Genomic DNA, 21,961 nt, shown 5'->3' with positions numbered 1-21,961 from the left:
TTTACCTCAAGTTTCGTGATGCAGTATCGAAAACAAAGATCAAAGGCAGCAGTTGACGGTTTTTTTGTTTACGGTAATAATATTTGTAGGGCTTATCTGGAATGATCCACGTACTAGTAATGCAGTTTACCATCGCCGACCGAAGTTCCACTGTGGAGCTGCTCTAAAAATTCAATCGCATTGCGTTATCCTTATTATAGTTGTAGTTATTCCTATATTATACATCGCAATCTATAGGCACTCACGCGGAATCGATTAGAGACACTGATTAAAGTTGTTAACTATTGATCGTCTCAAAGTATTTCCGACGAAAAGGATCGGTCAATTAATGTCGTCTCATCAACCGGTCTCATAACCCAGGAGTTTTGGTCACACAAACAGATAGCCTTCAGCCATGTAGAGATCCAGGGAAACATCGATTATGTGCAAGATTTACCAAGATTGATAGCAGAGCTTCATCAACAACGACTAAAATTGCACACCGTAGAGCACTTTTTACCTGTTGCTAATTATGCAGATCGCTGGCATGCTAGTTGCTTTATCCCTGCAGTGGATCTGAGTCTCTCGCAGATACATCAACTTCAAAACTGTTGGCATACTTTTACAACGACGACATGGGCAAAGCCTATTTGGTAAGGCCTCAGTAGCAGCACAGGTTGTACTACACGGCTGATGTAGTAGTTCACGAATATAAAAAGTTATTGAACATGTCATTGAAGGTTTGTTCTACGATTGACAGAGAACAAACTCATAAAAACGAGGCTATTAAAGAAGAGCAATGCACTATAGTGTACACTTTGATTTCATTTTTGGCCGAAGAGCATGATCATCTTGACGGGGCTGTATCGCATGTTGAAGCGAAAAACTGTGACCTTTTTACCTACAGAGTAATAATCATCATTTGTATAGTTTGCATTAGATATTATTTAAGAGCTTCAGCGTGTGTTAGGTTACATCAAACGTAACCTATTACAGTTAGGTTAAAATGTCCATACACACAGAAGGTAGTAGGTTGACAAAGTACAGAAGCTGAACATGGTCTGTTGGAGTTCGTCTTATCAAAACAGATTTGACTTTAACATTTAAAGAACCATAAAGCTTCATGACTTTGAATTCCCATGCAAATAGTCGTACCAAACGGAACTACAGAAAAAAAAAACAAACTAGGTAGGCAATCTGTAAGGTCCACGACCTACTCACCACCCACTGTTCATATAATTGGTTTACTTCAACTGCGCTTTGTAAACCCAATATGCAACTCATAGAACAGATCGGATCAGAACTGATTCGTAAGCGCCCTCCGGTGGCCAACCACCGTTATCAGCAAAAGTCTGTCTATGTGTTTCTACTTGCGCCCAATTATCGCTTGTTACATGTAAATAAGTAAAGTGTTTTGTCTTTTCTATTACAAGGTAGAATGTAGTAAGCGCGTTTCTTCTGTGTTTCCATTAGCGCTCGCGATATCGGTCCATTCTCTTGGCGTATATTGTTGCCTACGGGCCCGTATGTTTCACTATCGTTTATCGATATTACAAACGCACACCAGGCCAGCATAGGTGTGATTACCCTGCTTCAAAGAGTAACAATAATAGAATGGTTATCGTCGTATCCGTACGCCCTTTTTCGTGTAGTTGTGTTCATTCATTACCACATTCTATGGGATATTGTATTCCATCATGTTGGCGCTTTCTGATGGCTATAGTTATTGAAGGAAGAATAAATTGGATCCCACTGTTACAGCACCGAAGTGGGTCTACGTATAGTCTATTTCGACCCACGAACAGTGGCAGCGTACTGCAAATGCTTTGACTGCTCAGGAAATAAAGAGGGACGCTTCCAGTACGCAGCTGATGGATGTAGCTGGAATAGCGCGAGCCGTTCCTAGGTGCTTTGTGTGCCCTACGGAATAATTTCCGATTGCGAATATTTGAGGCACGTACATAGGGAATCCTTGTTTTTAGTACGTTGTATCATACCTTTCTATGATGGCAGTATAATTTAAGCATTGAAGATATACATATATAACAGCGTAAATCCCCACAGAAAAAGATCCCGTAACGGACCCATTTTGGGTATAACTGAAAACGCAGCGAAAGATGTACAGTGAGTGATTTGCGTTTCTAACCTCTCACATTCATCATGATGACCTATTGTCTATATTCAGCTAAGTTTTTCCATTACTGCAGGCGATAGATATCGATGGATTTTAAAGATCGTTTAGACCAGTCGGAATACTTTCTTAATATTATTCTTAAGTGCTTCTACGCTCGGCTTTATCGAGAGCTTGGTCAATATATATAAACTTTTGAACAATATTAAGGCAAATGGTTGCACCTCGAATATATTAGCCTTTATGCTCCCTTTACGCTTATTTATTTCCTGCGCATGTTAGGATTTCGGTTGGCCGGTACCGTATCTTATTTACAAACGAACTATTACCATTTCGCCCTGTCCCGTAACCACTGTCTATGACCAATCAGCTAAATCAGCCTTTGAAAAGGCCTCGCACGTCTAAGAGCAGTTGGATCAACCACCTTCCATGATCGTTGATAGAGCGCTGATTTTCGCAGCAGAGCCACAAGCATACATTTATACGTATATGAAAAGTGGACTCTGCATATTTTGTCATCTTTCTAATCAATGCAAAATCAATAAGTTCCCGTATTGTTTACGTGCGCAAATAACGCACGGAATTTTGTGAGCTCGGACGCTTTTGGACCTGCATTGATAATATACTGTACGTTTCGTTTTTTCCCGAAGCCACAATAGAAACTAAGCAGAGCGCTTGGTTTGGTTAAATGGAAGCCTGCTTTCAGTGCCCCAATTAGATTTACGTTTATTAAACAAATCTAATTCGATCGAGTATATTTCTCTATCCATTTTAACTTCTACCCATAAAACGAGCAATTTACAAACCTCAAAATCTCAGAAAAGTTATCTGCAAGAATAATAGCTATAACGTTATTGTCATTGTTTTGAAATCTTTTCATGTTAGAAACCTGCCTTAATGGCAAGATTTTCTTTGCTAGCACGCCTGGCTGACGTTCCTCCTTTATGGAGGTAAATGATCTATGGAAGATAAAATACACAATTCCCACAATCTTCGAAAATTGATTTCATATTATTTTAATAATATATTTTATATATTATTAAAAGAAAAGCTTCAAGGCTAAACATTTGAGAGCCTGTCACCACATCAATCTCAGAGATTTTCTGATCGTTGTCAAAGGACACGCAAATCCGCTGGCCGGAAACGTTTCGAAAATTTCCCGTCCACTCGGCGCAGTTCAGCTGTCCATGCAACGTTTATAAGGCGATGTTCTGTCTTTTTAGCAAACCAAAACCCACACCGATATAACTTGTGGTCAAACTTGCACTTTGAATATAGCTTCTCTATAATCACAGTATGTTATCTTTTAAATTCCAAGAGAGATAAATAAACATTGGACAGCTAATACCCGCGAGTGATGGCAAAAGAAAGCGGTGCCTCTCACAAAAGTTTGATCTTGAAGCCGCCCTTTTAACAAACATTTCCATTACTTACTAACAACTTCATAGACTAAATTGGACCGCAAAATAAATATCCTAGTAAAATAACAGGCTCTATTATCATTCTGCCTTTCTCAATTCTAGGCTTTTGTTAGAGATCCATACACAATTTTGTTGACTCGAGTGGCCACAGGGAAATTGCTATACGTTGCCATTTTCGTATTCTAAATAATATTGCATCATTCGAGCCTAGTTTCATATGCTGAAATGAAGCCAAAATGAGATTAACATCGAACAAATAAGTAAACCCCAAAAAAAAATATCTACAGCGTCTAGCGAAGGCACCTCACAGTTGAAAGTTCCTCATTAAATAGTCAAGTGACTTTTATACTTCAATATAGTAAGTGATGAACATATGGTATATATATATATATATATATATATACCATATACGTATCCCTTACCGCAGCTGACATAACTGGGCCGTATATTCTGAGAGAGGCACGCCGCGGTAAGGGGGTGGCTGTGTTCTTCATGTTGGCAACTTGGCCTTTAGTGGCAGCTTTGTGTAAACTAATTTGCATGCAAGACAAAAGCTATGGATTAGTTTTTGCTTTTTTCAGGTCCTAGTTCGGCACTGACAACGGATAATTTTCGGTATATCCTTTCACCTGATGATATGTCGTAATGCGATTATCGATTTTACCACTCCTTCTCGTTCAGGAGTTAACGTACATGCTCCCGCATAAAGGAACAGTAGCTTTCATTTCTAAATCGTTGTAGCCTGGCTCGCGTAGACCTTCTAGCCAATGCTACTATATTCGCTTTCGCCAGGAGAACGCTCGTCCATCCTCTACTCTACAGTAGGAACTTAATACGATTGTTAGATATTCCACATTACGATAGAGATATACGGTGAACGTCCATTAAAATCCGCCACCAGACAGTCGCTGTGACATCATCCTGTGGGATCAACCAAGCGTTGCCAGCTGCCGGAGAAATAGCATATATTAATGTAGTCCGACAGTGTTACTTGTGGTAGCGGGGGTCGTAGGTGTAATGGGGTCAGTTTATCTTCGTGAGTGCTCATGGTAATGCGACTACAGTCCTGAGTTTTGTGCGAGCGAGCAAGAAGCCAGGTCGTCTCAATGCTCATTCTATCGCAGTGTTTGTCTATGCTGTTCTAAGCCGCACGACACAGCGATCTACGTGCAACACTCTAAGATTAGAACAACAACCTTAACAACAAACAGAAAATGAATAGGGGACGAACACAAGTTCATGCCAGGACCAGTTCTCTGTGATTCGGACGAGGACGTAACTGGACCGTCTCTGTACACGCCCATATTGCTATTATGGTAGCAGCACAAGCAAAAGCCGTCATCGGGATCATGATCTTCATCATAGCCCTAACCAGGCATGGTGTCGGGATCTGTCTTCCTCTTCATTCTAGTGAGTGTTTTTTGTCGCGTGTGCGACCAGCAGGCACCGGCAAAGAGAGCAGGCTTGGCTTTAAACCGAAGACAAAAGAAAAAGCTGGCTTGCGTAACCATCCCATAGTCTCTCTCTTCGACTTCACGCTGGATAACATTGGACCTGCTTTTCACTTACTTCAGTGCGCCTTTCTCGTTTCCGGGCGCATGCAAGGAAACATCGAGATTTTCATGCACCGCCAATGGCTCCATAGCGGTACATCGAGAATGGAGCTTAAAGCTTAAGCTGCTGTTCTGACGCCATATATATGCTGGACATGTAGCGAGGAGAGATCTGCTTATAAATTGTAACCGTTGCTTACTGCGACCGCAACGCGTACTGCTATATCACCTTATATACTTTGGCAAGCTAGCTCTGAACACGCCTGAGGGCGCCGATGTGGATCCTGCTAGACGGTGGTTTTTGCGAACCGAAATGTAGATGATAGCTTCTCATTAGTAGCTTCTGGCACAACCATGGGGAAATACGAGGACAGCAGCCGCCTGGATATGGGAAAGTAAAACTTAGAAAGGGAATTCGCGTTGCATATTGTAACTTAACCGGCCATTTTCCCTTTCACTACTTCTTTGTCCAGCGTCTAATGATGTGAGATAGCAGTGATCTGGAACTCGACTATATTGAGTTCACTCAAAAAAAGAATATTGATTTAGACAAGAGAGAAACTTCGTTATCGAAAACATTAGCTGCTGACGATAAAACAGAATCCCTTAGAACGTCTACAAACCGAAATGATAGCCAGAATAAAGTCACTTTATTGCTTTGTAGTTAATGATTACCATTTCTGTTAAATGTGTAAAACTCGTATAGGCCGTACATAACCCTCGACTTGCTGTTTGAAGTCCGCTAAAATAACTAATAAAAGTCATAGCTTTTTGTTGCTTTATTACAAAATACTATTATTAATGTACCACTAAGCATATAAGATTTCTTAAATCAACAATAAACTTAGTCGTCAACTTGTGCTTCGCTAATTCACTTCTGTAGTTCAGATCTGTCGAACTACATAATTGTGCACTGAAGCACGTTTATCTACTCAAGAACTACCAGAGTCCACATCTGGCGGTGCATAGCACGAGTCGTATTGGCCATTTCAGACAGCTCGGACGTATGAGGCACTTCACATTTCTGTTATCACTCGCTATATAAATTTTCTCTTAATACGTAGATAAATGTATTTTTATCAATTTTCTCTAAACAAATGATGCTGTAGGCATACATATTGTCGATAAAAATATGAAGCAATCGTCCCATAACTGCAAGACACAAAACAATTTACCGTTTTCATCGAATAAGTAGCTTTGGGCCCTACTTACAGATGATTACTATAACCTAGTGTAGACGCAAACATTTATCGTTGCAAAAAATTGACCCACTGGGAAGTTAGTGATATAAGCAAGAAAGACAAATTACCTTGCTTGGAAGAGATAGAATAAATTTACGAATGTAGAAAGGCGGTTGTAAATAGTAGATTGGAGAGCATACTTCAGTTTGTTAAAGTCGAAGTCCGTTCTCTGTACGGTCATAATCATTATATGGACCGCTGTGTTTTTGCAAAATTAACTAATGATCGTTGCAGAATAAAATTATTACCAAAATAATGTCAACAGTGGCACGGCAAGTTACGAGCAACTTTTATGTCCAGCGATTATGTCGTTTTTATTTCGGCTTGTTTCATTTAGCTACCGCTTCGGTTGTGGTAGTGATTACGTGCTCCGTGACTGCTCGTGTCTAAAGTAATACGCGTACGCCGGCTGCATGTAGTCGAGAAGAGGAATCGCACCAAGGTATCGATTGAACTGGGTCTTGTTACGACCTGTGACACGAATTCTAGGGATACTAGTCACTGTATATAACGTTTATACAATGAGATATGTCGCAATACGATCAGAAACTTCAAGAATGTTCTTCTTTTCACGCATACTGTGTACTATCTGTGTGTCGCTGGCTAGCTTGACGCTTTTAGTTATAGGCTTTAAATAGTTTTCAACTCAAGGCTATATGTAAAGTGGATTGGTCCGGTATACAAACATGCTGTAAACGATTGCTCAAATAAGTGTAGTCCGTTCATTCGTCATTGCTAAACTCGCAGTATAGGGACTAACAAAAAACTGATCACACCGATCGATTAGTAAAGTTCTTAATGTGTATGTGACGCAAATTAGTACTACCGGTAATCAGTCTTTTAAGGAGAGAACACTGCGCCAGAAATCATGATGAGTCTTTAATTACGCGCAGTACGATAAGTCCCCACTCACTGTTTTTCCGGCGTTACGTCGACCGGCGCTAGATATCGCCAAAGATAGGCGATCGACCTGGCAGTGTCTAGTTGGATTAGCGCTGCCTTCTGGAACACACAGAAGCGCTAGAGCCGGTTTCCCGAATTCGTTAAGCGCCAGGCAAACGCGTCAGAATCAACGCCCACGTAAATGCTCTGTCTCCAAGCAAACCGGCGACTAGGTAGTCTAGACATCACCAGGCATAGATGCACTTCTCTTTGGATCTGTAATTTCACTCATAATCACACTCAAAATCACTTTTTGTTATAGAGCGTTCGCTGTACGCGATGCGGCGTACATTTCAGCGAGCAAGTCCCCTCTTCAGGGGGACCAGGCAAAGCAACTCTGATCAATAAACTAGATTAATTGTACTATCTTTACTTGCCATATCGGTGTGCATAAAAAGACCGACTCCACAAGCTCAGCCGAAACAACGTTGGTGCCTATTATGCCAGCTATGTACAATTATCTGATAGATAGTAATGATGTTGAGGGGCAACCAGCCTTATCGATATTGTTTATGAGCATGCTCTATATTAACGTGCAAGTCATGGCACTCGGAATTACGTACGATAACTAGGTTGGCAGCTTAGGAGCGATCCATCTCTGCGGTGCTGTGTCGAAAGATCTGGAGAAAACGCATTCGGAAGACCATAACGAATAGACGAAGATGTGAATTCAGCAATTGGCTATAAAACGAGTAAAACTGCTGATCATTTAGCATCTATCGATGTCTGTTCGCTGCTCCAAATAATAAAGGATCGATAGGACAGTATCTTGTGGAAATCTGATTGCGACACATTACCCGTGGACCCGGTACTCGAAAGAGCCAAAGGGCATTGGTCCCGATGTCACGTGCTGCTATGAAGCCCCCAGCCGGGGCTGGAGGTAAACATTTTTGGAAAGAAATAAATATTGCAACATTATTAAGGATAGATACATAAAGAATTAGAAGCCTGCATGACGTCTGCGATCGCTCCTCGTTATGTCAATCCAAGGATGGAGTATTGATCATCGATCGATTTCTGAAATGCCCTCACAGGTCTAAGGCCACTCCGCCAGAAATCTTGAGTTTAGTTATTTAATGCGATATTAACAGATGTAAACATTTTTTATAAATAGTATATATAATAATAATTATCGAATTACCATTTTTATGTAACAAACGTTCGTCGATATTGTCTATCATAGACAAAATTCGATAAAACACTTCGCTGTAAAGGGTAAGTGGCATGTATTCGTTATTATAACGTCTATGTATGATATTTGTCTTCATTTGCAGGGTAAGCTTAACGTGGATTAACACTAGTGAATCTGACTCATGTTTGAAACTAACATTGTGTACTGCAAAAGTGAGAGATTAGCTTTATTGCAGGCGAGAACAGTCCCGCCAGAACAAGCGCATTGTAAACAAAAACATTTTTAAAACCCCCTCAGACATGTTTTCACATTAAGCTGTTGACAATTGTACCAGTATTGCGCCTGCATGCGTTTCATTGCACCCAGCTCGAAAAAATCTAAGGTTCATTACGTAAATTCCGACGGCATGTAGTAGACGACAGGTGCGACTGAAGAGGGAAATAGTCGTTTGTGCCCCAGCACTTTGTATCTCCGACAGGGCACAAGTAGGACAAGAAAATAAAAAGCATGAATATTTGTTTTCGTCGGGAAAATGGGTTGCACTAAATATGTTTTTTAAGTAAGCTATCCAATATTTAATTTGAACTAGTACGTACAAGTTGTTTCCTCTTTGCCCACATGGAGGTGACCTGACATATATATTGACTTAAAAACAAGCTTTTCCTATAATAACTAATCGAAAATTTCGCTAACAACCACAATTATTTTGCGAAATTCTAGAAAGCTCGTAGAATGTTCAATACATAAAAGGCAAAAAAAGTAATTGAAGAAGGATAAATAGCTAGCAATCGTTACGCTAGGGCAATTTATAATGAGGCATTCTATATACAGGTCACCTCATAATACGAAACAGTACAAAAAATATACAGCTATTGCTTGTTCTAGTATCGTTACATTCTGTTAAACCACCGCAGATTGTTATTAGAGCGCCGGCATATTGGTTGAATTTCTTCTACAAAGTCTATTTCATTTCAGGCCGCGTGTCCACCAAAGAGCGCGTGCGCTTGTGACCGGTATTGACTTCTGCTGTGAGAAAACCCCGCCCGTAAGTGTTAGGCGCTTAACGAGAAATCGGACTGGCGCAAAAGTGAGTGATTTCTCCTTCCTATAAGGTCACGTTTTGCCTTGCCACTTACGTCACCGACCGCTTTCGTCCTTATTGCCTATAAGCATTCGAAAAAAAAGCTCTTTTGTTTTCTGCAAGATAGTATTTGAACAAAGCTGGCCGAGACTGTCTACAACAGAAAACACTAAAAGGAGCTAAAATAGGAGCTTTATATTATATTACAGATAAGGTTTCAGTATGCTTTTTTTTTCTATATTCGAGAATTTCACTTTAATAAAATTATATTTTGGAGAAAAGTTTGGTGTTATTTTAGTAGGCATAATAAGTGTGTGAGGGGCATCTCGTGATTCCGGAGAACCTTGTATTCGGAAAGTATTGTAGAAAGATTGAAATAAAAAAAAATAGCGGGTTAGAGCGTCTGTGTTCTTGTCTGACCTATTTTTGGTATCTGGGACTTCCTAGATATGATTTATAGTTCATTTGTATATATATAAAATGCGGTAAAACATCCCAGTGAAATCTAATAGACGTTTGAATAGTTTGCAAATAGCTGCCTTTAACCTGGATAGATAACTTTGGATTACACAACGATTGAAACTTGCAACGACGAACATTTATTGATGGCATGAAATTTCGCTATGTCGGAAGGAGGTCACCTTCTTTCTACCATTTGACATCTGAACGGCACTTGATTTGAGCAGACCGAATCTCTTTTCGGTAGTCTCTCTTCATTTTTTTCACACCTGAACACTATAGAAGGGCTATGTCTGCCCCAAGCGGTTGGCGACATACATTGCTTGAGAAGAGAACTTGCAATGAAGCTCAAGTTCTTCTACGACTAAATAGAGTTGTGTCCAGTTGGATAGACACGCGGCTTTGTGGCCAATAGCAGTTGGATATTTTGTATATTTGAAAGTGACTGAAGTGTACATCGACCTCAGATTGAAACCTCGAATAGTAATTGGAATCCTATGGCCGACGTATGAAATAACACATTTTTCTCTAGTTTTATTGTTGCGCATTCTGAGAAAGTACTTAAGGTGCCCGGTAAGAGCGAACAACAATGATCTATATAGCTTACGTATGTATTGCGTTCATTATAATAAATATCATCTATACTATTAAATACTATGGATCAAGAACGATGTTTTATGAACAGTCCAATTTGGCTAGAATGACGTCTCAGTATCGGTTATACATTCGTACACGGAACGTATTCGAACGACTTTGAAAATGAACACCAAGTTTATAAACCATTTTGAATCGTCTCCTCAATAAGTAAAAGAACATAGGCAATTTAAATGATTTAATTAGAAGACATTAAAGAATCTTCATGGGTTTCGTTTTTTGAATCGTTGTCATTAGGACCCACTAACAATCTGGAGTTAACGCAAGAAAATGTGAGACCATACGATTCTAGTCGTCGTAAACTATTAAGGTTTTCCTAAGCATGTGACACTACAAGTGTCGTATCAGAATGGTATAGTTTGCAAGTGGAACAATCCCTATTTAGAGGAAAAGACAGATCTGCACTTTATTTTCTGCAAAATCACAAATTGTCCTTTCTTATTGTTCAAGTCTTTATCCTTCGTCTGCTCATTGGCCCCTTGGTGACGGCAGCAACTGTTACAGATAAGCCATCACCTGCAATTTGACTATATGTGTATCGGGGTCGTGCTTTGAAAGTCAGAAAAATTTTGCCACGTAAATGAAACAGGGGGGTCGGAAGTAAGCGTCCGGCATGAAAAAGTTTCAGGAATAGAGCGCGCCGATATCCTTTCTAACAGTAATAACAAGAGCGATTTAAGATTGCTTTGCGTTCAATTAGTGAGCAACAGGAATAAGATGCGTTTCATCAGGCGTTTTCGATTTGACAGGCCTTCCCTTCGACGACGGCTGCGCTCCGTATGGCTTTCTGTCTTACATATTTTTTTTCCTGCCTCATCTCTCCGTCTCGGTACATCTTTCTTTTCTTTTTCGTTTCCATTCTTACCTCTTTCGCCTGTCTAAGGAATTTCTTTCGTTTTTTTATGTGCAATTCCTCTTAATTAGCTCAACGAGGCAACGTGACATGATAAACAAGAGGCTGACGGCCAGCCAATCGACTCGGTCACGCCACCCGATGTTTTGCCGCATACTCTGCATCGCTGTTCAAGCACTTATGGGGCTTTCACCGGCGCTGCAACTGCTGCTCGTGGAAAGTGCTGGAACAACCATCCTGAAGTTCTGAGCCGCCCAGGACGACTAAGGTCGGCTAGCAGGCAAAGTATAGACTCATAAGGGAAGGCAACACCGATCGGAGTTCTTTAGTCTCCATTACTTTCGTTAAATACTACAGAACCGCTGACACCAAGGAAGGATGCTTTTTGTTGAGAGGCCAAGGGAGGGAAAGAGAGGAGCTGGGACATCCACAAGGAGCACACGCGGACCTGGGTGTCACTGAGACAGACAGACAGATGAATAGCGAAAAAGCGAAAATGGATATCGGAACAAGCCACTCGTAAGCAGGTTCCAGACGGGAGCTGGCCGCCAGAAGAATGAAAGGGGTTAGGCTCCTCTTCTCCCAGACCCAGTAAATCTCCTTTTTCCTGCCTCGAACTAAAGACCTTTCTCCAACTAGACAAGGGGAATTCGGTCCTTGTTTAATAAACGATCATAGTCCGGAGAACGCAGGGGAAGCGTCATCTACCAAATGGCAGTAGCTACTAGTTGCCTGAGAGATAGGCCAACAACGGTTGCTGTTTTCAATGCAGATTTAGTCTATGGTCAGTGGTTGGGAGTCGGCTCTCCCATTTGGCTTTTAGCTTTAAGTAGGACAGTGGGTTCAAGGCTCAAAGTTCCGTAACCCAGTACTTCGTGTATACCAAATGGACAAGGGCTCAACAGTAACGAGGAGCAGGCAGCACCTTCTCAAATGGATACGGGCAACGTGACTTCATAAAGAACTAAAGAAGAAGGAAAACAAGCAAGGACGAGCATGTCAAGCAGCGAGAATTGAGAATAGCGATAGTAATAAAAGAAGTCAGACCGAATGGCCGACTCAGAAATGTTACCGTACACATCTTCCCTTCCTTCTTGACGGTCGTTCGAAAATTTCCGTCTCTTTTGCGCTCTTTCTCACCATCCCTTCCAGTGAACCGGATGCAATATAGTTGCAACAAAGTGTTGCGTATTAGAATAAGGGGTGAACTAAAGGTTACTCGAGCTCACTTATTTGCTTGTTGTTGTTGTTGTTGTTCATATCTTTAGCACCGCACTATTGCTCTCCTGGCTATTGTACTCCCACTGACTTGTCTGTCTACTTTCTTTGCTCGATCTTTTCCCTCTCTCGTAGGCTAGTGAGCTGCCGGCCCTCCTTAAAACTGAGCTATGATTATCAACCAGCGGCTCGATCTTTGCGAACCCAGAGGATTTGTCTGCTCTTCACTTTCTTTGGACGTATGGAGTAAGCCATCGCTCTCACTCGGGGACCGCGTGTGTATTACGATATGCAATGCGAGCCGTGCAGGCCATCTGTGTGACGTAGATCCAGATGTGTTAAATAGAAATAATAGAATAAATGTCCGTAATTTGGCTACTATATATATATATATATACATATATATCGTTTTGATCCATTTCGATGAACTTTCGGGCCCTTGAATCCTACATTCTTTTAAAGCTTTTTTAGTTCATTTTCTAAAAGTTTTTCTTGGATATTCTTTAAAGCCGCATGCAAATTAGCAATAATATAGACCATCGAATTCGGGCAGAAGAACTTTTTGGGAGTACATCTAATGCGGAACGATTGGGACAGCGGACGAACGAGACACCCGCTACGATAAACAGCCTTTTGAAGTTTGTCTATAGATTAGGATTTTTTGCGCTTTACGAACAAGGCTTTTTTGTTTTTTTTCGTTTTATTTCGGTACAGCCATTACTACCGTGTAAATGCCGCAATGATTGGTGCGATGTTGAGCTGAAAAATCTGTGCAGACACTTCAATGAACTTGTTCGTAAATATTTTCCATTGGGTGTTCTAAGGTGGATAAGGCAGATTTTCCTCACCTCAGGTTCCATCCCTCAAGGAAAAGGGATGTTTTTCTTAGCAGATAAGTTGATGAGCTGTAGGGATCTTCCTGTGGCCTATTTAAACTAAAGCAAGTGTTTGGATTAAATGCGAAAGGAAAAGTACTTTTTGGGCTTCTTCTGCCTGTTCACTATGAATATTCAGCTGAGGCAGATATAACTGATGCATCTTCATACCACTTTTAAAATAGCTCTGGTTTTGTAGATGTCAGTTACAGGAGCTTAACCGATCTCTATTTCTCTGCTCGCTTCACTGGTCCAGTGTGCAGAAGATGCGAGCAGACTTCAGGGGTAATCTTAATGACTTCGCATCAATCATTTCTGTGATAACTGTCGCTGTATACATATTAGTCTTTGGGTCCGCCAAGAAATCTTTTCAGATGTTTTTAAAGATCTCAAGTAATACCTCTGTATAAGAATAAGTTCTAATTCAAGCAATCATAGACCTATAGCTTTTTTAGGTTTCACGGCATTTGTTAGGAATCGAATTTCTAATCACGCATAGGAGTTTGAAGGAGTCTGGCCTTCCTGCAGCGTTCTTCCCGGTTCACTTCCCGGTCCTGACGCTTACTAAAATAACGAAGCATCGTTGGCATTTTCCTTGATGTTTCTAAAAGCTTCGAATTTATATTCTACTACTGCTTTTTCCACTGGCGTTCTGCAAATTATTTCTATGCAGTAGAACGAATTTTGACCGCGTTACGGTGACAGCGGACACTTCTCGCTCAGCAGCCATTTCCGCTTGATCCCATTTATTAACGTTGTCCTATTTTAATGATTGTTTTTATCGTAGGAAAGTTTCGTTTACAGAAAACACATCCTCTTTATTCCAGGAAAACAAAAATGCAGAAGTGGAACCACCAATAAATGATAATTCAGTGGATGTAATTAAAGCGTTTTTGTTACTTAATTGACACTAGTCGTATCTAAAATTGAATTCGCTATCTTTCAGCCAGCCTAGTCGAATGCACGCATTGATGATGACGGAGTTGTTCTGGACAATCTCTCTCTCTCTATCTCTCTCGCTCTCTATCTCTCTGTTGGCGCTCTTGGGTTCTACACAGCAAGAAGTGAAATGGGCACAGTTTAAGGGATATAGTTGCGTGACAAGAGCGACAGAATGCTTGTCCCATACAGAAAATGCTAATGCCTTTTCACCGTCTCGATGTATGCTTATTATACTTTTATTGAACCTTTGTTATGTCAGTGTATCGCAATTTTACAAGAAAATCACTTAGAATCCGTCAATCAAATTTGAGCTTGGGTTATGCTTAGAATCGTCGGTCAAACTTAGTTTCAAAAATATGTTTTCAGCACAGAATTCTTAGCATTTTTTGCAGTATTTTGAAAACCAAGCGATAACCCGTGGCTTCAAATGGTTATCCGGGAAGCTGCTGTTGGGTGGCATTATAGTTGAATGAACTTCCAATTTTACGCGCAGTAAAAGGCTTCGCCACGAGCTACCACGCCACGAGACTCAGTCATTTCTAAAGGTAAAACTGTATACGCCATCATTACCCACAAGAGGCAATCGTAGTAGCGTGGAGCAACATTTACTGTACATTTGAAACTCCGACAATTTCGTCGAATTTACTAAAATCACGGACCACTACCCTAAATTACGATATCCTAGTTTAGCTGGAGATTTTAATAAAATCAAGCAAATATAGTATGTTCTAAATTGGAAGAAGAACACAAAAAAACAACATATAGATATGTGTAGTATTAGTTATAAAGCATTAAACCGGAACGTCGTCGATTCACTCTGATGTGAATCGCACGGGCACCAAACAATTTCTGAGAAGATTCAATTGTTGTTCCTCCATTCTTGTGGAAAAGGCAAACAGGAACTAGATGCAAGCAATCATAAAAACCACCTATTCATCCATTAACAGCATCTATTTTGCTTCAGATCCTTCTCTCGCTAAGTTAAATACACGGTGCCCATATACATCTCGCATAGTTTCACCGCGCGACTGAGAACAAGTCCAGTGTCTGGCAATTTATTTCTCTCAAAATAGACAACTATTGAAAATCGGTTAATATCGATAGAATATAAGTAGAAAAACTAACACAAAGAGTGGATGAACGAAGTACTTCTTCGAAACACAGTCGATATTGGTAGGGTCATCTGATGGCGACGGATAATAGCAAAACATGCCTTCGTAACCATACGATTAGCCAGCAGCTAGCATAAATTAACTATAATAATTTAAAAATGTTTAATATTTAAATCTGATATGTTTAATTTCTCTATACGTAAATATCACGGATTCGTTTGACGTCGACTGTGGATATAAAGTAGACGGCCCTTTTCCGTCTGTTGGTGATGTCTATTATACGAAACTCTTCGCTTTGCGAAGAGCCAAAACGATTTCATTACAACGGTTCCGGTCTATAGTCATTAGGAAAAATAAGAAACGCCAGACGCGAACGAGTTGTGATGAAACGATGTGTCAGTAACGTTATCATTATTACTTCATAAGGACGCCAATGCATTTTAAACCAAGACGGCAGTCACACTAAATGGAGTAGACTACTCAGGAAACATTATCACACCAAAAGCAGCCAATAAACGAAAGGAGCACAATAACTGTAGAAATGACGGTATAGTAAGATGTTTTGTACCCTTTAGGCTGTGCAGAAATAGACAGAAAGCATTAATGCGTCTATTCAATTCAGCAGGTACGCATTGTCGACATTCGGAAATACTCTCTAAACTCGAGACTTTTTCGAATACTCGGTTAAGATCAAACCGGTCAGCTCAGAATCCTTACTACGCCCTGCGGCCGATTAGGGCCATACGTACAGGAGCTAACCGAGAAACGGCTCTAGGGTGCGTCCTCATATAAAGCCGCACGTATTATGAATTAGTTATAAAGTACAATGTGTTTGAAAGATGTACGACTTATTCTATGTCGAACAGTGTGCGCCTCTTTTCCAAGTCAGAAATGTAGTTACAGCTAGAAAGGAACGCACGATTGCGTTTGTGTTGCAGGTTAAAACGTCGGTAAACTCAGAAGCTACCAGTAGAAACGACAGATGGGTCGCCTTCAAGTTGTCATGGGCACGTAACTGCCGCCACCTCATCTGACCGGGCCTTCAGAACAGGCAAACGATGGTTTATGTGGCCGCATCTGGAGCTGGATAGAATTTCTTTGCTGAATCTCCGCTTAGCTTTTTTCACTCGTCAACCTTAAATTGTCTCTACAGCCTAACCAACCTAAGTGGAACTAAAGTAACGTCCCCTGAACTGACATTTCTAGATCGACACACCGACGACCAATCCATCCAGTAAGATTTTATCGCATAAAAACAACAGTTCCGCTTGACTTCGTTTCGTATCATTTGTCGATTGGCCCAGTTTTGTGGCTCCCCGTCGCGCTTGCTGCCTGCCAGCACTAGCGTCGACTTAATCGGCAACGATTGTCTGCTTTGACGGCAACTGTTGCATACTAATAGCCTGCTTAAGCTGTCACGCTACCACGTAAAAGAAACCCAAATCATTCTCAGGGCGAACAGCGAGGCTTAGGAACGCTGACACCATATGGCGGCCCTAGCCTGAACGATAATAGATGCCTTTAATAACATGTATGGCGCGGCTTACGTTTAGGTGCGGAATAATTCAGCGAACTACACAATATATAATGTATATTATGCTGCTACAAGCGAATCCACCGCATCTTAACACTGAACAACTTTTCAACTAGTTGGCCCAGAAAAAATGAATGATAATTTTTTTATTTGTGCTACTTCTCTTTATCCTTTACATACGTGTCTCAGTCAGTCTGGTAGCTTCTGGACGGTCATAAACTCACCAACTGCGTTTCCATATGTAATCTCTCTAACTGTAGCGCCTCGAAGTTAATCGACAGTGTTAGAAGCAGGACATGAAATGCTCCGTAATCATACGGACCTAGATCAGGACAATAAGCGGGTTGAAGCTAACGTTCGATGTCCCTTTGCTCAATCCTGGATGTAATTGAGGCATGGTGGTCAGGTCTGGCATCATTATCAAGTAACCGGATCATGCACTGCTGTCACCCTAATATGTACGCTGCCATTATGCTTAGGTACCAACATTACTTAACGTCCGAATCTACTCGATACTGCCACCAAACACGATTCCTCTTTTGGGCGAGTTATTTTGTCGCCTGCTTCCTCTCTAGGTGGCAATAGAGATTAAACTATACCTGGTCTATGGACGTCGTATAGTCCAAACGGCTTTTTTGTTGTTCGAAATTTTGCCAATAGCACGTAGAATATACTGTACCTGTTACCAATTGATTCGCACTCAATTGATCGAGACTTATTTTTACTTAATTTCAACAACTTCACTATTTGAATTATAATTCTGTAACATCTTTAATCAATCTGTTGTTCGTCGACAGAGCTCGTAGACTGCAAGCTCCACTTTCGTAAATAGCCTTCCTGATTGTAAGAATGCGTTCTTATACTTTGGGTCCCAGTATCTGATCTACCTTCTTGCTGACCTTCAAGACTTTAGTCTCTGTTCTTGAAACGTTCAAACCATTCACGAACTCACTTTCACAAAAGGCTTCTCTGTCTAATGTCTTTATGAGTCTTCGATGAATTTTCGCGATGCTCTGGCGTCCAAAGTAGAGAAACTTATCCACGAAGTATTGATATTCGAGATTAAACGACATTTTTTTCTTCTAACCGAGAGTAAACTCAATTTTCAATGAGAATTTACCAAGCAAATTTCGTCTGCTAGCGTTTCAAAAGTTAAAAGTCTGCCGTACTTACATACATAAATATTTATATGCATGGAGTACGGCGCCGAAACTGGAACAAACTTTGTCAGGCTGTTTGTTGTAACAGCCGCTAATCCTAACAACAAACGAAAGCCAACAAACTCGTTCTAGCAACAAACAACACTGTGTCATTTTCGAAATTCGAGCGAAGATCGTCCATTTCTACGCGTTAGGCAACATCCACAGAGATTATTAGTTTTTTTGGGGTCGCCCTGAATCGTCGATGGCAGAAGTAGGTTTTAGCATAGACAAAGGAATAACTGTGCGGACTCCTAATTGTTTCATCTGAAACTGTATTTCTAATGAAGATTCTCCTACGGCCATACATAATTTAATGCCAGTGAACGTATGGTGTCACGGAATGACCTCAGGTACATGTTAGATGGCATAAAGGTCAATCAGATGTTTTCTGAGGACAGTAAGACCAAGAGATTTGACTACTCAGTTTCCTATATCTAAGGCACAGTCTTTACCTTCCATACTAAGCAGAACCGCAGAAATGATCGCTGGCTTGCTTACGACCCAAGCGATATGGCTATTGTATGTAAAAGAAATTTTAGCCAAGTTCATGTTCTAAGAATATCATACCACTGTACTTCTTTCAAAAGGGCGAACGCCTCACTGACGAAGTTTACTCGCGTTACAAACTGTGTCACAATCGCGGGTTATTGAAACGCCTGAAGGAAGATCGTACGTCTTCCAATAAGAAGGGGTAGCGACTCATACAAGCCCATTAATGCGAGGTTTACTGTTCGAGAATACAACCGTGTTCTGGCATAAACACATACGATCACCGAACAACCCATATTTAAACTGTGGGATTATTATTTATGCAGCGTCATAGACCGAGAGCCCAACGGATTCTAGCAGGGCAACATTCGCAGAATCCCAAGAGGAACACCTGATACGAGCTTGTGAGTAGTTTAGGATTCGATTTAAAGCTGTAATCACCGTCCATAATGGTTACGTTCGACGAGCATAATATCAGAAATGAAAGTTCTAGCATATGTAAGAAAATTCGTTGAAATATCCATTTACTTACATGTCTTTTCACAAACAATGCATAAGAGAAAGTCGTAATTTTCGTAAGTATATATATCATGGAGCAGTGAAAGCTTTGCGTTTGATTTCGTGTTAACCCAATATGATTTTCCATGCAGCAGGAAAGAAGATATATCAAACAAACGCGGCATTTTAAATAAAACTAAACTTCATTAATTTTTTTAAAGTGTTTCCCCATCTGAATCGACCATGACTGATGGCAATATGCAATCTCTAACACGTAGGGTGTTTCATAAGATGCACGCACCCATGTAGTAAGTCGCTTTGTTGCCAAGTCCGCTTCATTAACAGCATTACGTGAATCCACTACACGCTCATCAGCTTCCGCTTCCTGAATATTTTCAAGATCCCTCAAGGGCGGTTCATTTAAAACTGTATATGAGAAACTGCTATTCATTTATCAAGAACGATATTCGTGCAAAGGTCCTCTGTGCCAACTGTAACCTGTGAATAAATATCACACACACAGTTCACTGCATTAATAGGCAGGGTCCTGCCTGGTATACATGATGTGGGCAATCACTTGATGGTTCAGCCTATTTGCTTCATGTTACGCTCGCCCTCCGATTATGCCCCTCTTCCCCGCCTTATCGGCTCAGCAGGTTGGCTGACTCGCATTTAGTCAGTCGGACGGCCCCGCAGTGATCGTGAACTGAGCACTTATGTCCACTGGCCTACCTAATATAAACCATGAAATTACATATTCTCGGGGGCAATCCCTGCAGCAAAGTTGCACTTGCTTTACCCCTCTGCATGCTGAATATAAATAAGAAAGTTAAGCAGTTACCCTATCCAATACGAGCAAAGAAAAGCCTTCACAGCTTGTTTTACGTCTCTCGAAAGGGAATACTGCTTAGTCATGTTTCGCTAATAATTAACCAGTGCCGCCAGGCTGTAATGATACAGCTCCATCGCGATTGGTGATTCACTAATACGTTTTTGAGATCTATAGTATTACTAAGAGACTATTTCGAATCATCGTAACCAGTGATACTAAATTTTCTTTTTCTATTGTCGCAGAATGCTATTGAAAGGGAACCGATATAGCCTTGAAATGTACGGCACGGACAGCTAGACCGCTGAACGGCCTTAACTGTATGAGTCAGGACTTCCTGGCGCAAGTCCAGCAATTGATGTACGCTAGACAATTTGTTTGATCAAATCATTTCTTAATATCTCGAAAAATATAAAACAAAAATTATATAGAATATAGGTAATCGTGTTTCGTACTAGCACAATATGATTCTAGAAAAGCTTCGATCCTTGCGTTAGAAAAGGGCTAGTAATTTTGGAAACCCATATATGTAATATAAGAGTTAACACATGAGTATGCTGTCATTTTTTAATAAATATTCTATCATCACTGACCTTTATATTGGAAATAAGTCTAGCCGCATTAATATATGAATGTTGCCAGTTGTATGTTATTTTTAATTTTACAAAGGATTGGCATTATGCTGTTATATACAAACATTACACGGGTACAGATTCAGAACCACACACCTATGCACTTCTTAGACACATCCACAAATAAGGCTAGAACTGTTTTAGAGCTAGCAATAGTAATAGAATGCCAAACAAGGGCTGCCCAGGTAATTTATTCGAGTAATTTTTGTAAATTCTAACAGGGGACGTGTACGACGCATATTTTAGGTCTCCTGCAAAGCCTGCGTAGGAACCCATCGAATGTCAAAATTTATAGGACCTGAGCAAATCAGATTTGCAGCTTGCAAGAGGGGGGCTATCCATACCAATTTTCGCCAATAGAACCCTTAGACCTCAAGCTTTACGTTCTTGAAAAGCCCCCTTGACTGTAGCAATGCGTTTTTCTTTATCATGTCTTTGCTGGTCTTCAACACTCCAATTTCCATCAGTGAAATGTTTTTACCATTTGCGTACTCACCTTCGCTTAGGATCACCTTGCCTAAGGTTTTTATGAAATCTTGATAAATTATTACAGTGCCGTGGCCTTCAAAAAATAAACATTTGGCCACTAAATATTGATTTTCGAGATTTAGGGGTTTTTCCTTCTGAATTCGTTCCAAAATCAAATTCGACCTTTTAAAAGGCTTTTTAGAAGATTAGAGTACTTACTAACCAAATTCGTCTGCTAACAACGCGTAATTAAAAAAAGCTGCTACATTTCAAAGTTATTTGCGCTTAATGGCTTAATATACATGGAATATGGCACAGCGAATTGGAACAGACTTCACTGGGCTATTTGTTATAACAGGTATGAATTTACCCGCTAATCCTGGTGATTGACAAAGGAAGAACAAACTTGTCTTACCGAACAATAGTGTGTCACTTTCGGAATTCGAGCGAAGATCATTCATTATTAAATCTTCACGCGTTGGACAAGCATGCAGCGACAGAATGTCGCAAAGAGTCGCGGTCGCAGAGGAAGCAGAAGCACAGCATAGCGCGAGATTCATGACAGAGGAATAACTCTACGGATTCCTAAATAATTGCTACTGTCCAAAAATGCATTTATACCGAGTATTCTGTTTCGATCGCTCACAAGTCCTATCCGACCTTCACTCATAGGTTTTCAAAAGACTCGAAGATTCAGCAACCCGATCTCGTCTGCT

General features: G+C 40.6%; 1 long non-coding RNA gene across 1 annotated transcript; it reads right to left on the bottom strand.

Annotated features, from left to right (window-relative positions):
* Nucleotides 1-5,557: 5,557 nt before the first annotated feature.
* LOC147754383 (uncharacterized) lies at nucleotides 5,558-19,854 on the bottom strand. Its single transcript, XR_015316961.1, has 3 exons — nucleotides 19,618-19,854; nucleotides 7,831-9,562; nucleotides 5,558-7,483 (listed from the first exon to the last, which is right to left on the bottom strand). It is a non-coding gene; the product is annotated as an uncharacterized LOC147754383 (long non-coding RNA).
* Nucleotides 19,855-21,961: the final 2,107 nt, after the last annotated feature.

Source organism: Varroa destructor, unplaced genomic scaffold (genome assembly GCF_002443255.2).
Source record: "Varroa destructor unplaced genomic scaffold, Vdes_3.0 BEIS01000007.1, whole genome shotgun sequence".
Taxonomy (NCBI): Eukaryota; Metazoa; Arthropoda; class Arachnida; order Mesostigmata; family Varroidae; genus Varroa; species Varroa destructor.
This window is presented reverse-complemented; position numbering and strand designations above follow the sequence as displayed.